Source organism: Anser anser, assembly GCF_964211835.1.
Source record: "Anser anser genome assembly, chromosome: 1".
In the NCBI taxonomy this organism is placed as follows: domain Eukaryota; kingdom Metazoa; phylum Chordata; class Aves; order Anseriformes; family Anatidae; genus Anser; species Anser anser.
Genome location: NC_139720.1, coordinates 47,219,534 through 47,233,680, shown reverse-complemented (window position 1 = coordinate 47,233,680; position 14,147 = coordinate 47,219,534). Strand labels below are relative to the sequence as shown.

The 14,147-nt window shown below is 37.0% G+C and overlaps 1 protein-coding gene across 3 annotated transcripts in view; it reads left to right on the top strand.

Annotated features, from left to right (window-relative positions):
- Positions 1 to 578: 578 nt before the first annotated feature.
- Positions 579 to 14,147, top strand: part of LOC310902974 (uncharacterized protein) — a 145,592-nt gene continuing 132,023 nt past the window's right edge. For 2 of the 3 annotated variants that reach the window (XR_014587176.1, XR_014587177.1), the window contains exons 1-2: positions 579 to 2,423; positions 3,345 to 3,474. The gene's annotated coding sequence lies outside the window, so the exon portion shown is untranslated. The other variant, XR_014587178.1, reaches the window with a different exon arrangement.

Here is a 14,147-nt window from a genome sequence, read left to right as displayed (position 1 = left end):
TAAAAGTGTCTGTTCACTGGTTGCTTACAGAGGTGCAAGAGAAACTTCAGGAGCTCCACTAGCCTGCCCTCATATCCCAGGGCAGATCAGATCAGATCAGATCCCAAAACTGCTACATCTGTCTGTATTGATTTTTGCCAGGACCACTTGTGGAGCATGTCAGTAATCAACACAGTCTTAATAACCGTCTGCTTTTTATTTCAAATCTCTATTGGTAATCGATTTACATTTAGTTCTTCACTTACACCATGCTGCAAACTCTTTTGTCCAATAAACTTTATTGACAGTAAGTATTAACATACTTCATGTTTGCAGTTACTGCCTATTTAATGGATGTGAATGCCTAACATTAGATTTTAATATCCCAACAACAAAAGTCAGTTGCATAACTCCCCTCATGAAAAGATGACATGAAAATAGGGAGTTTGATGGTTTGGCATAGATAATCTCTTTGGAAATAAATCATTTTCATAAGTATATCCAAATGAAAGTTGCCTGATATTTTCTTTTTTATCCTAAATTAAAATATCTGTTTAACTGTACTGTATCCTGTGGATTTTTTTTTCCAATTTTGTATGAAAATGAGGAAGTTAATGCAAAATTCACAGGGACAAATATTTCAGTCTCTGTATTTTCATAGTCACCTGGAAAATTTACAGCTCAAAGAGTTTTTGTAATATGTTTATCACTACATGATATGATTTCAGTATTTTTAATAGGCCATCTCTGACTTATAAGAATAGACGCTCTCATGAGGCTGGAGCAACTGGTTAGGATTAGCAGTGCACCCACTTTCTATTAAGCTGGTTGAAAAAGTGGTAGGGAAATACTGTGCATGCATTCTGTAATCTAAAGACTCCATTTTTAAAGGCATGATAACTAAATAAAAAATAATGTTTACTTAGCTGAGTTCTGTTTTGTTGAGGAGATGACTGTCTCATTTGTTTAGCAAGGGGTTAAATAGAAACTAATCCTCTAGGCTTACTTTGAAAGGTGGTTATCTTTCCAGCAACAGAGAGCATTGTTTGCTTTGCCAGAAACAGTGTAATTGTTTCTTAAACCAGTATGTTCTCTAAAAGAGTAAACTTATGAGAAAGAGGAAAAATATCATTGGCATAAGCATTGTCTTTGAAAGATTCAAAAAAAAAAAAAGAATGAAATTAATTTATATCTAACAAGCAGGCATTTTACACGATGTAAGCTCTATTAAAGCTTTTTGTGAAGCGATTATTTTGTGTCATACAAGTGCTCTAATAGAAGTTTCATAGGTTAGGGGAAACAGAACAGTAGTATGGTTGGCTCAAGTTAATTACATTTACTTAGATAAAATACTGTTCTCCGGTAGTGTTCAGGACAAGCAGAGAAAATACGGAAGCCTTTTTTAGCTAGCATTTATCTATTTCAATTATTTTTGACAGTATGTGTTGCATGTGTGCTTTTGCTACAGAGCCTTTCTATCGACAGTTGGTAGCACAAGCCTTTTAAAGCACAAAGGGTAGCAGTACTTCAGCCAATCTGTGATAAAAGGGGAAAAATGAAATCACTATGGAAACTGCAGGAAGAATCTAAAAGCTTTCTTTATAAAGTAAACGTCTGATGTTTGTGACTGCGGGGGCAAAAAATTCATAAATCTGTACGATGCTATCATTTCTGATTTGTTATCGCAGCAAATGCCAAGTCTAAGCAGTCTGACCTTAGCCTTATTAAGTGCTTTCTTTTCAGATACAGTTATTATTTGACAATAGAGAGACTGCAGTGCTGCAGGGGGGAAAACTAATATATTTAAAATGTGTGTGTGTGTCTGTGTGCATATATCTATCTATCTATCTATCTGTCTGTCTATCTATCTTTCTTTCTTTCTTTCCCCATGAAGCTTCTGGAGTTGGGAGCAGTGAATGTGGGAACTCAGGGACTACTATTCTGAGCACAATTCAGAAAACTCTGTTGCGTCCCATTACGTGCCTGTCTTTGATCTCAAATTGAAAATCTCTGAGCCTCTTCCTCCAATCCAAAAGCAAATAAATACTGAAAGGAAGAAACCTCTCTCCTCTCAGCAGATAGGGCCTGCAAGACTGAAAAATGAAGGTGACTGTGAGAGCTCTGATGAACCTGTTTGGACAACAGACAGCACAAATACCTGTCTCAGTGGAGGAGTTTAAGAGCACTGCACAGATCCTCAGACAGTGCAGAGTCTCTTGGCTTACACAGGCCACTGTCTTTCTCTCTAAACAATACCAGCCAAGTTTCCTCTGTACAACTGAAGAGCTGCAGGAACAGAAGGACAGTAACTAATACAGCTTTTAAATTTCAATCTTCTGGACTTATTAGGAAAAAATAATAATAAAAAAGAAAAAGAAAGAAAGAAGAGAAATAAGGAAAAGGAAAAGAAAAAGACATGAATTCTAAGGAACATGAGGGACTTGGTGAGTATTTTATTGCATTTGGTTGCTTTAGCTTGAAGATTATTTTTAGTAATATGTAACTCATAAGTAGGATTAGGGCTTTGAATGAGTTTATTTTTTGATAAGGTTTTGTAATTACGGAAAAATTTAATGCCCGTTTTTGTTTTTCAAACTTTGATAGCTTTTGAATTTCTTTGTTTTGTTGTTCTGCTGTAATTAGTGTATTAGCTTGGGAAGTTTGATGTTTCAAGATGCTCAGAACAGCACTGCTGTTCCTAGTCTTTTTGAATATAAACATGTCCAGTGGTAATATGCACTATTATATATTACATATATAAACAGAAAAACAGGCATTAATATTGTTTTGGTATAGCAGTTTTGAAATATATTTATAATGACCAAAGCCAGGTAAATACTTTCCAACTAAGTGTCTCAAGCTCTGAAAACTGCGTGAATGTTTTAACTCATATTGAGCAAGTTTACATATGAAGATTTAACCTATGACAGATGACAGCATGGAATTATTTGGCTATAAATGTGAGAGGGCAGAGGAATTCTTGATTATATTCAGACTTTATGGTACATTGGTGGATGTTACTATAATGTGTGCTTATGTTATTAACAGTAAGGCTTTTCAGGTTAACGGTAGAAAAACAGAGACAATACAATTCTTGCAAAAGCAGGTCAGTGTTTCAGTAATAAATATAAATCTTAAAAAAGATATAGTTTGACATATTGGCTTCATTGTATCTTTTTATACATATAATGAAAACCAATTATCTGTGGAGAAAATTTGACTTTGTGGAATGGAATTAAATTGCTTTTTAAAGGCTTCCTTAAACAGCACTAGCTGGAGGGAAGTCCAATAACATTTTTTTGCTCTGAATTGTAATGACTTTGCTACATCAATAAATCATGTTGTATTCTGACTTTTATCAAAAGATTCCAAGGAAGAAAACTATACACGGCAGCTTGAAGCTACAGGGGCAGTCCTGCCTCTTTTTCCTCCAACCAGCTACTTCACTTCAGGGCCTTTGAAACCAGCAATTCCCGTGGATCAGCACTTAAAGCGGTAGGTCCACACTGGTTCTGAGTTGATGAGAACAACTGCTAAATACAAATTCCTGATAAGAAGTGAATTGTCAAACTGGAGCGTCTGTAATGTAGTGTGGCTACTTAAACCAGAGGAACTCTATTCATGTTCATTACATTTGTATTGTGTTTTGTTGTGCTTTGTTTTTAGGAAACATCTCATTCTGTTTATTTCTTGTGTCAGTACGGAACAGGGTCCAGCACTGATTTTAAAAATAAACTTTTTATAAATAGATAGTTTAATTTACCCTATAATATACAAACATGCCCTGTTGTAATTCAGGTACTAACAGCTAGGTTGGGGCTTAGTGTTGAATGGAGGGAGGTTTTGTGAAGTATGCATTTGGGATTCGGAATCTGAAGCTTTACAAAAGAAAAGCCTTATTTTGAACCGTGGTTCAGTATCCTGAAACTAAAGTAATAGAATGCTGAGGGGAGAGTGGGGTTGGCAGGGAAGGGAGAAGGTACTGTCAACTTCTACCCATTTTTCCCAACAGATCATGTATCAAAAGTGTAATCTCTAAGAGGCACATGAACTGGTGAAATGATTCTCTGATGCTGGTTTCCTATGTTATTATGTAGAATGTTCGTAATTATCTTGCTGAGTCCTAATCCCTGACATTTGCTTTCACAAAGCATCTAGTGGAGAATGCAATACCTTAATTATATTTCTGAGAAAGAGTGGAGGGGAAAAAAAGTTGTGCTCTTCAGCACTGCATTTTAAAGAGAAGTTATTTCATTAGTTATATATATGTAAAATTTTGGGAAGCCTAAGAACACTTTATCAACTGTAATACCTGGTTGTTTTATATTACAGTGTACAAATATAGTTGAGCATATGTTAACCATAAGTTCTTTTCTAAACTTTGTGCTGCACTTGCCTACATCCTAAGCAAACTAGGCACTTGCTCCAGTCTAAATATTTCTATATCTTGATATAGAAATCTATTTCCCATCTTATCTTTTAAAGAATTTTCTGTGATAAATAAAGTCTAGTTACCACATTTTAAGTAATTTTTTTAAAATATCAATGCTTTCTCATATCATGTTTTACAATACCTTTTACGTTAAGTAAAAGAAAAACTGACAAAGTCAGTTAAATTTAAATTGCAGCTCATAAAATTCTCCTTGTGTTATATTCTTTTGTATAGAGAACTAGCCACAAACCACATGAAGTATTAAACCTGATTTTTGATTAGATGGAGAGCTCACTTTTTATAGATAATTTGCCTACAAACTGAGGCAAAAGTTTAATTGAGGTTATGTGCTGGGATACGTGATGTTTATTTCACCTCTATAACAGTTACTGAAACACTGGGCTTTTTTATATCTGGTATGAATAATCTCTTAATACAAAGCTATTTACTAAAGAATCACTAAAATGGGATCTCTAAAGGAAGATGGATACGTGGTGCTGGCATGTGGCTTTGTTCATGCAAGTATGGCTGTGGGTTAGCTGAAAGAAATCACAGCCGTGTGGTCACAAGCAACATTCTCAGGCAGAAGGTTATTATGCAGGGCAGACATGGTTTTCTTTATGCTTTCCTTCTGGGAAATCATTTCAAACTGTTAAAATATTCTATTTTACATGAGATGAGATATCAACATTTTGCACACAATGCCTGCTTCTTAAGCAGCAGTCTGCGCTTTTTTTGTTGTTAAAAGAAAAAGGTGTTTTTTGTTTTTTTTTTTTAAGCGCTAATCAGTATAAACAAATGTTGCCCTTTACAGAAATCAATTTGTACTTTATAGCAAGGTAGTTGCTATCAGTTACTTGTGGTAGACTTGACTGGAAGGGCCATCTTCCTGCCCAAAGGCAACCATCAGAGGTGCAGAAGGTCTTTTGGAAAGTATTTTTTCTCCAGTATTGTCTGAAAACCCAAAGAAAGCTGTTTTCCTCACGAACGCAGCCCGGAGATTGTTCCAGTAAAAACAGCAAAGGGTTTCTGGGGAGGAAGTCGTGTTCACAGTAAGCGCAGATTTCTCCATCCTCCTGTGAGGTGCCCAGCTCTGTCATTATCTCACTGTGGAAAGTTTTCCTTTTCATTCTCCCACAACCTTCTGCTTTTTAATATTGTGTTGTTTTTGAACCGTGTGTGCATTTGTGTAGCTACCCAGCCAGGAGTCAATCACAACAGCTCTGGAAGATGTATGGGAGACTCCATTCAGTGTGAAATACCCCAGGAGAAAGGCCTAGCCAAAGACTGGGCAGCAGATATGACCAGCATATACTGAGCAAGGCCTAGCCAAAGACCGGCATCAGATACGACCATGCTCAGAAACTTCTCACGTGATCAACACCTGGGCTTAAGACTGCTCTTTGCACAGTGTGGTATTGGTGGCCCCTATTTTGCAGTGCTGGGTAGGGTAGAAAGGACCGGGTTGTTCTCTGCTACCCACTGGTGTTGCAGCTTTGTGGACAGCTTGTCGGCTGGCACAGCTCCTCCAGTCTTTGGGGGGTTACACCAGCCCCTAGCAGCAGAGAGCCTGCCTGGCAGATACTCCCCCAGCAATTTTTAGTTACGTTTTAAGGTTTTAGTGGCCACTGTTACTGGTTTGCTCAAAAGAGAAGGGAAATGGGTGCAGAATGCTTCAGAATTTGTAATAAAATCATATTTTATCGAAGAATAATACCATAATACCATAATACCAAGAATACCATTAATTTGTAAATATATTTTTAATTGAAAGCTTTCTTTCTTCATATTGCTGGGTACTTCTGTAAGTTGCTGAGGAAAAGGAAAAAAAAAGTACAGTTCAATAGATGTCTCTGTCCTTAAAGACTGATATTCCCCTTGACTTAAGTCAGATACTGACTGATAAAATAGCAGTAGGGTTTGTGAATGCTGAATCCTGCTTTGAAACACATCTGGTATTCTAGGGGTATTCTGCCGCACAGGGTGCATTGCCCTGTGTAACACTGATTTGCTTTCTTGCTTGTCTGCTTGTTTCTTTGCTGCACTGCAAGAATCCTGAAAGGCACTGGACACTTGGCGTTTTTGTGGAAGTGTAGAAGAAAATTCTCAAACATGAAGAAAAGATTACTTTGAAACACAATAAAATGACCAATGGTGACTTTTCAAACAAATTGCAGATTTGTTAAAAATCATAAAAGATTTTTATGAAGTTGCTGATAAAATGATTATGTAATTGGTGTCGAGGCTTGTCTGAATTGATAATTTCTGCCAGGTTAAAATACTGTTTTTGACATCGTGTCACTAATTTGCACTTGTGTTAGCAGTCTGAATATTCAAAACAAAACAAAACCACAAAACTGTATTTTATTAATCAGATTTTATTGTTGTGGGGAAAGTGTAATCTTCAACCTTCACACCTTAAAATTGCCTTAAACAATTCAACCAACCCACTCAAAAGCAAGTATGCATATCCTACTGCAACCTGCTTGAAATAAAGTTAAGACTGGCTTAAACTGAAGAAGGAGAAAAGTATGTTTAAAACTGGAGTGTATACCTGGGCTGAACTTATACAATATTTAAACAGAATGCAGAATCTTTAGTTTTTCATATGACAACAAATTGTTTGCTAATAGTCAAGCACAGAATATAAATAAGGATATCTTTCTTATCTAACAGCTTCATTGATCATGTCATTGTGAATATATTCTTAAGCTCCATGTCATACAAAATAAAAATCCTTTCTGTGTAAGTAAAATCTGCTTATCAAAAAATAAGACCGCTGCAAGACTGACATGAGTATCTGCTTCCTCTTACTGCAACTAACTGGCTAGCTACGTCCTTGCTGTAACAGTTTTGTGTCGCAGACCCTAACTTCATTTTCATTCAATGCTGAAAACTGATTTCTGGTGGAAAAACACACTGCCCATGATGAAGCACTTGCGTTAAATTATACTTTTTTTTTTTTAATAACTAGAATATTTGTGCAAAGATGCACAGTGTCTATTCAAACTGTTTTATTTCCTTATGAATTATGAGAATTCAGAAGGCGGCAGAGCAGGAGTTATTTACCTTACAGAGCTGGAATCCTGTTTGACTGCTGAAGTGTACTATTGCTGTGTTGCCCAACAGTAGGCTAGATCAGATTTCAAAATTAAAATCGATGCTTCTAAATTTACATAGGATTTCTTCCCATGTACATGAAATTCAGAAACACTTTTCGTAACAAAACCAGAACAATGTACTGATGGTCTTACGTATTTTTTGCCTTCCCTTCCCCTCCTTCTCCAGAGCAAAAGGAGACCTTACTAAAAAGTAAAGCACTAGTAAATAAAGAGTTAAAATGAAGGCAGGCTCACTGGTTTGTTGAGATCTGTCAGAGTCTGAGTGGCTGGCTACATATCTGTCTGAGGAACAATAGCTACCTGTATTCTGCACAGGCTGCTGGGCAGGCACTAGCAATCAGGAGACGGTCTGCCTCTGCTAGAGGCTTGCTAGTGGGAATCCCTACTGACAGCCCTGCTTCGCTCTGGGGAGGGGGGGGGGAACAAAACCTTGTCTGCTCTGCTGATGAGGGACAGAGCTTTGATCATTTTCATCCAGCCTTGGCTTGGCCTGAGGTTTAGGTTCCCAGTCCCGAAGTCAGTGGGCTCTCTCCTCGCACACGCATGCACACACTCGCACACACCCCTTTGCCGGCAGATTCGTGTCACAGCTGTAACTGAGGCACAGAGCAATAAACATAGCAGAACCAATCTCCATGGTGGCAAGAGGGGGCACTGGAGGTGACAACAATGGCGAAGGATCTTTCTGCTGACAAGTTTTAGGTAAGAGAGACTATTTATACCCGCAGCCAAGTATTTTATAGCCTTCTAAATAAGTTAGAAATTGTTAGCTTTCAAACGTGTCTTGTTATAGAAATATTTCTGTTTACTGTGGTATCCAGGCTGTTACTAGCTTTTAAAACTGTGGTTGCAGTGCTTTGTGTTACGAGACTGTTTGCAGAAAGCAGGCAGGGCTTTTGCATAGAAGCGGTGGCTACTATAGTTACGTTCTTAAAAATATAACATTTCTAACATTTGCATTTTTAAAATTAACTGTGAAGCTGCATTTTGACTGAGTTAAAATTATGCTTAGCAATAATGCATATCCATCCACAGTAAAATGCTGTGTAGCTGATAGTACACATGCAATATTAAAACAGTGCTCCCTCAACCCTAATTTGTAATTATTTTTACACCCATAACTGCACTGGGGTCAGAGAGTTTTAAAAATTAATGAGGTTCCCTGCTGAGTTCAAATAGTATGATCTACATGAGTTGTTGCTGCAGAGGACTGAAATTATTTCTGCATATTTTTATTGTAGGTTTAGAATTCTTATTTTAATGTATTGCTTCTGAATGCTTTCCTTTAAGTGTTTATGCAACCTGCAATAAGAGGGGAATGGTGATCCAGCTTTAGTAATGATAAATTTTGTGCAGGGGAAAACAGGGCATACAGTGACAATACAATGCAAACATTTGCAATATGTTTTCTGATCTTATGTCAAACCCGTGTTAGATTCCTGCAGCTGTGATCAGCTTTTACCTATTTACAAGTAACTACCGCTCTAGGGAGAGGAAGAACAATAATACCTGCTGCTTTGTCTGAGAAGGACATAGTAGATTACCTATGTGTTTGCCATGTCCAAACGTTTTGTTGAAGTACTTCAAAATATATATAAAAGTGAACAGCAATAGTGTGAAAAGAGGCAGTCAAAACGAAATAATGTACCATGCCTTTTCCTGGAAACGCTAGACAGATAGTATCATCGGCGCTCCTGGAAAGTAGAATTTGCTGAATATCCTCAAATGGAAGGACTGAAAGGAAAGGGGGAGGGAGCTGTTTACTATGTGATTTCCATATTGAAATAATGACAAAGTTTCATCCTGCAAGATTTAAAGCATTGTTTATGTTTATTATAATCTACATTGCATTATGTTTAAAAGGGAAGCATTTTAAAGCTGAATATACTGTAATCAGCACTAAAGCTGCCTTGCACTCAGTCTTCCATTTGTAAGACCCACTCTGAGCTTCCTGTGATATATTGTTATGTAAATACGGTGCAGCAAGGGAAAGCAGCACTATGGAGATTCAATTTACTTTGAAAGTTGTTCATTATGGAAGGGATGAATGTTATTTATTTGATGTGAATCAAAGGCTAGAAATGACTTTTTCACTGTGAAGTCTATTGTGGTGGGTGCAGCGTGATCTAATCTTTTTAATTTTGGCTTTCACACCAGTGGAGATGAAAAGAGATCTGAGCTCATTTATTGGTTGCTAAGTCTTACTGGAGGCCTAAGTACCATTCTTGGTTGCTATGGCCAATCTGACCTCAATCTATGCAGTTTTAGGGACTTAAGCAATCCCTTTTTTATTTAGGAGCATGTACCTTGATTTATGTCCAAAATTGTGCCTGAATGTCTTTGTCTACAAGTGATAAATGGCGGTGTACAATTCATCAGTTCTTACAAGTAAACACTGCTGTCCCACTAAAAATATGTTTTGTTCTGAGTTAATGGTATGGAACAAGCCAGTCTCCACAAACAGCTATCTTTTATTGTAGAGAGCCTCTGAAACTTGGAGCAAAGTGAAGGAAATTGGCATTCATCTTCTCTTCCATTAGCATTTCATTTGTGCTCTCTGGTGATGAGACTGGGTGTCAATTGACAATGAAAGGCCAGCGTTCTGTTTCCCCGCTTGAATATATAATTGATCAATTAGGAATTTATTTATTCTGTACAGATATTAAAAAGTCAGGAATACGATTTCTCATGCTGTTTGTCTGCTGCTTCGTTATTACTAACTGTATTTGCAGTCAAATAAACTGTGGCTTGGCTGTAGGAAATTCCCAGTGTCTTAGACAAGTTCCTTGTATTCAAGTAGTATCAGATATGTGCTACTTGTGTGGTTCTTAATGGCACTTAGTCTTTCACATACATTAGAATTTCTTTCTGTATGAGCTGTTCTAACAGGTCATTAAGAATGTAGAGTGCTTTTTTGATACTCTGAGCAGTAATAATTTTGTTGCATCAAAATTTCTCATAACCATTCAGGGTGTACATACACCAAACAGTTGTGATAATGAATGCCCAGTAACAGAAGCAAAATCTTTTTTAGGTGGAGTATTAATAAATAAATAAGGTTACATTAAGCTGTATGTTAATATGGCTTCTACTAAATTGGCTATCACTATTCTGTAGAGGGGAAAGTCATATCAATTGTTTATCGTAGTACTTGACAGTGTTATATAAATGTATTGCCTTGAAAAAAGAAAAGTGAGTAAAAAAAGAAAAAAAAAACTCTCTTTGCTCCTTAAACATGTAAAGAATAGCTTGCTGTAATATACTGTTAAGTACAGCTAAGCAGATGTGAAGCAAAAATAATTCAATTGTGTTCACATTTAGACTAGTGTAGTTGAAGTAAAAGTAGTATTTCTGAAACCTAATTTTTTCATAGCTTATTTTCAATAATAGCTAGAGTGAGTCTTAGGATTTTAATTGAGCCCACTGTGCCAATTCTTAGTCTTCCTGAGGTGATTTTGAAAATTTGAATCTGCAGTGGTGACAGATTTATCTGTAGATAATAATTGCTACCAGAATAAATTCTCCAAGAAACTGAATTTGCAAATGGAATTTGGGACTACCGAGATGCCTTTCAGTTTTAGATTGATAACTGAGTTTGCAGAGGTATTTCCTTGGTGTATGTTCACAATAGTGCTGTTGCTTCAGGTCCTCAAGGAGTAGCAGTTATTAGTAGCTATTACTAAAAAGGTTTTAGGATACAGGTGACAAAACTAACCTGGATGTTCCTCTTGAAGACGTTCTTTAGAATTGTCTGATGTTCATATACTGATTGTTTTGTATAATAAAAAACTGCTAAACCAGTACTTCTCACTTTAAAGTAGATGTTACCAGACAAAAAGACCTAAAGACTACTGGATGTTTTTTAAAAGGTTTTTGAAATAGAAATGTCTTAGAAAAACACTTAAAAATACTGATCTGGCATTACTTATTTTGTCCATGACAGTACTTCAATGCGCAGTACTTGTTTTTTCAAAGTATAAAAAAAAGTTAATTCTTTGATCTTATGAAAATTTTTAATTTGATAGCACAATGGTTAAAGAAGTTGTGCTGAATGATGTATATCTTTTGTCTTTTTCACACCTATATTTAAGTTAACTGGTTTCAGCATACACAAGCAGAAATTGCTTTTGGAATAAGGGATTATACGATCAGGACACAGTCTATGTCCTTGTTTTTCTTACATTTTGGTTGTCTAAATACAAGTATAATAACTGAAATAGTTGCTTCAGAGCTCCAAAATTTAACTTAAGAAAAGGAGAATACAGAAATTATATCTTCTTATTTCAGTCACACATAATAAACAGTGTTGATTAGCCAGCAAAAATATCACCACCACATCACTGGAGTACAAAAATGAGAGAGAAACTCATCACTGCATTTTTTGGGATGTCCTTCAGATTATGAAACAAGTTTCCTTTACTGGTATTACAATTTAATTTTTTGTAGCAGACTTTCCATTTATGAAACATTATGTAAGAAAGATGCATCAAATTGCGCATTGTTACAGGAAAGTGGAAACAGTTTTAGGCTTCTTCTACTCAGTTATCCCCTCCTAATAAAGTTAATCATTATTCTTTCTTGTCAACAGCTACCTTATCAGCTATCATGTAGTCCAGCTTTTGAAATAAAGGTATAACATTGGAGAAACTTGTATTTTTGCCTTTAAAATGCATGATTTTGCATGTAATTTTGCAGATAACATGTAGATAGTATGGATATATTCAGTATGGCCTCCTTTAACAATATTAAGTAATATTTCTTATATTTTGGAAGAACAGAATACAAAAGAATAAATCATAATATAACCATAAATTGATGCATACTCATAAATTGTATTTTTGTTGTCGTTGTTTTTCTCTCCTTGATGTTTTTCATGAGATATATGCATGTTTCTGGAGTAAAAAACCTTGACATGTAACACCAGTACCCCCGTTTGAATTTTGGATGAAGCCAAAACTGTGTATGAATTAATTTCTTGAAGAAGATATATAGTTTTTAATAATTTTTGTTTGTTTTTACACCACAGGTGGTTACAGTAGATCATATGTAGCTCAAACAGTGCAGAGGATTTATAAACTAAGGATTTTTTTTTTTTTTCCCACCTTTGAATTTTCTGGCAGCTTTGGCACAGAGTGTGCATTGAGAAACCAACTGAGTGAGCTCCCAGGTGAGGTCTGGTTTACCCAGCCTGCTGTTGCCCCTGGCCACAAGTGGCCAGGGAGACATCAGTGACTCATGGGGAACAAGTCCTTTGCTCCTATTTTCTTTTCCTGGGACAACTGAGTCACCCACCTGCATAGGCTGAGGACAGTACTCTCTCCCTAGCGAAGACCCTATATTTGTCTTTATCACTGTCACTGTTTTGGTCAGATATGAATTTGCTTTTACATAACTGGTACAAGGCTAATAATTTTTTCTTAATTTCCTGATGGGATTTTCCATACCTCAGTGTCTGACTGTCCACTGGTGTTCATGTCCTTGTCTCTCTTGAGACGTCGCATTGACTAAAGTCTCATGGAAGCTGGAAACATGGTCTGGGTGACTTCTGTGTTTTTTATTTCACCTGCAGAAGAGGGCTTTTAAGTTGGATGCTGAATGGCAAAAGCTCGAATCTTTTTAACATCTGATAGTTCTTGGCCCTGGTATCATCAGCATGCCATCCCTCCTCCCCACTGGACATCTTTCCTGTCTTTGATTTTGTCTGTATATCACTTCACAGGCAGAAGATGCCTGAGAACAGAGTCATTTGGATGAAATAATCCATTACTCAGTAACAGTCTTCCTTTACGCTTAATAAGATACCCCCCCCCCCCCAAAAAAAAAAGTTTGTAACTAAACCCATTATCATAAGATCTGTTTCTGAATTCATGATCAGCCTTAATTTTGGTACCTCTCCTGTTTGTTAGTTAACTTTGCACCCTCTATCATAATCTTCAAGATTAGTATCTGTATATATATATATATGTGTAAAGTGTGTGGTCAGTGTACATTTTGTGAGAATTACAGCTTTGTATAACATCCATTTTGTTGAATTAATGTGGCAATCAGAATAAACTCTCAAGGTTGTCTTGAATATTGTTACCCGTATTGTTTTGTTTGCATTAAATCAATAGATTCTGCCAGAACCCGGCTGAGTGAGAGCAGCGTTCTTTGTCTCTGTGCATCAATTTCATCATCTTCAATCATCCTGATGATGCTATTGACCAACAATGTCAAATGTTTGCAAGCCCCAAACACTGAGTGACGCGTAGGTCTCTCTGCAATACCCAAGGACGAAGCTGTCGCGATCTTTTCTGCTGGAGACCTCTTGGGGCGGCTGCTGGATAATTTGACTCCACTTGAATTGCAGGCTGAGCCGCCCTCCGCTAAGCCCAGTGCCTTTCCGAAGGGTGTGCACGCAGGTGGCTCCTGGGATCACCTGGCGCTGGGCTGCTTGCCTGGCTGCCTGGTGGCTGCGTGCCTGGAGGAGTTTTTTAAAGCAGCTCAGCTGACCTGGGCCAGCAGTACCACTAAAAGTGCCAGTCCTCCCTCCTCTTTGTTGCAGAAATGACTTCTGAAGCTCTCTGACCAACTGAAAACTAATCTGTCTTTTCTTTCCCTGTTAGGGTTAGCTT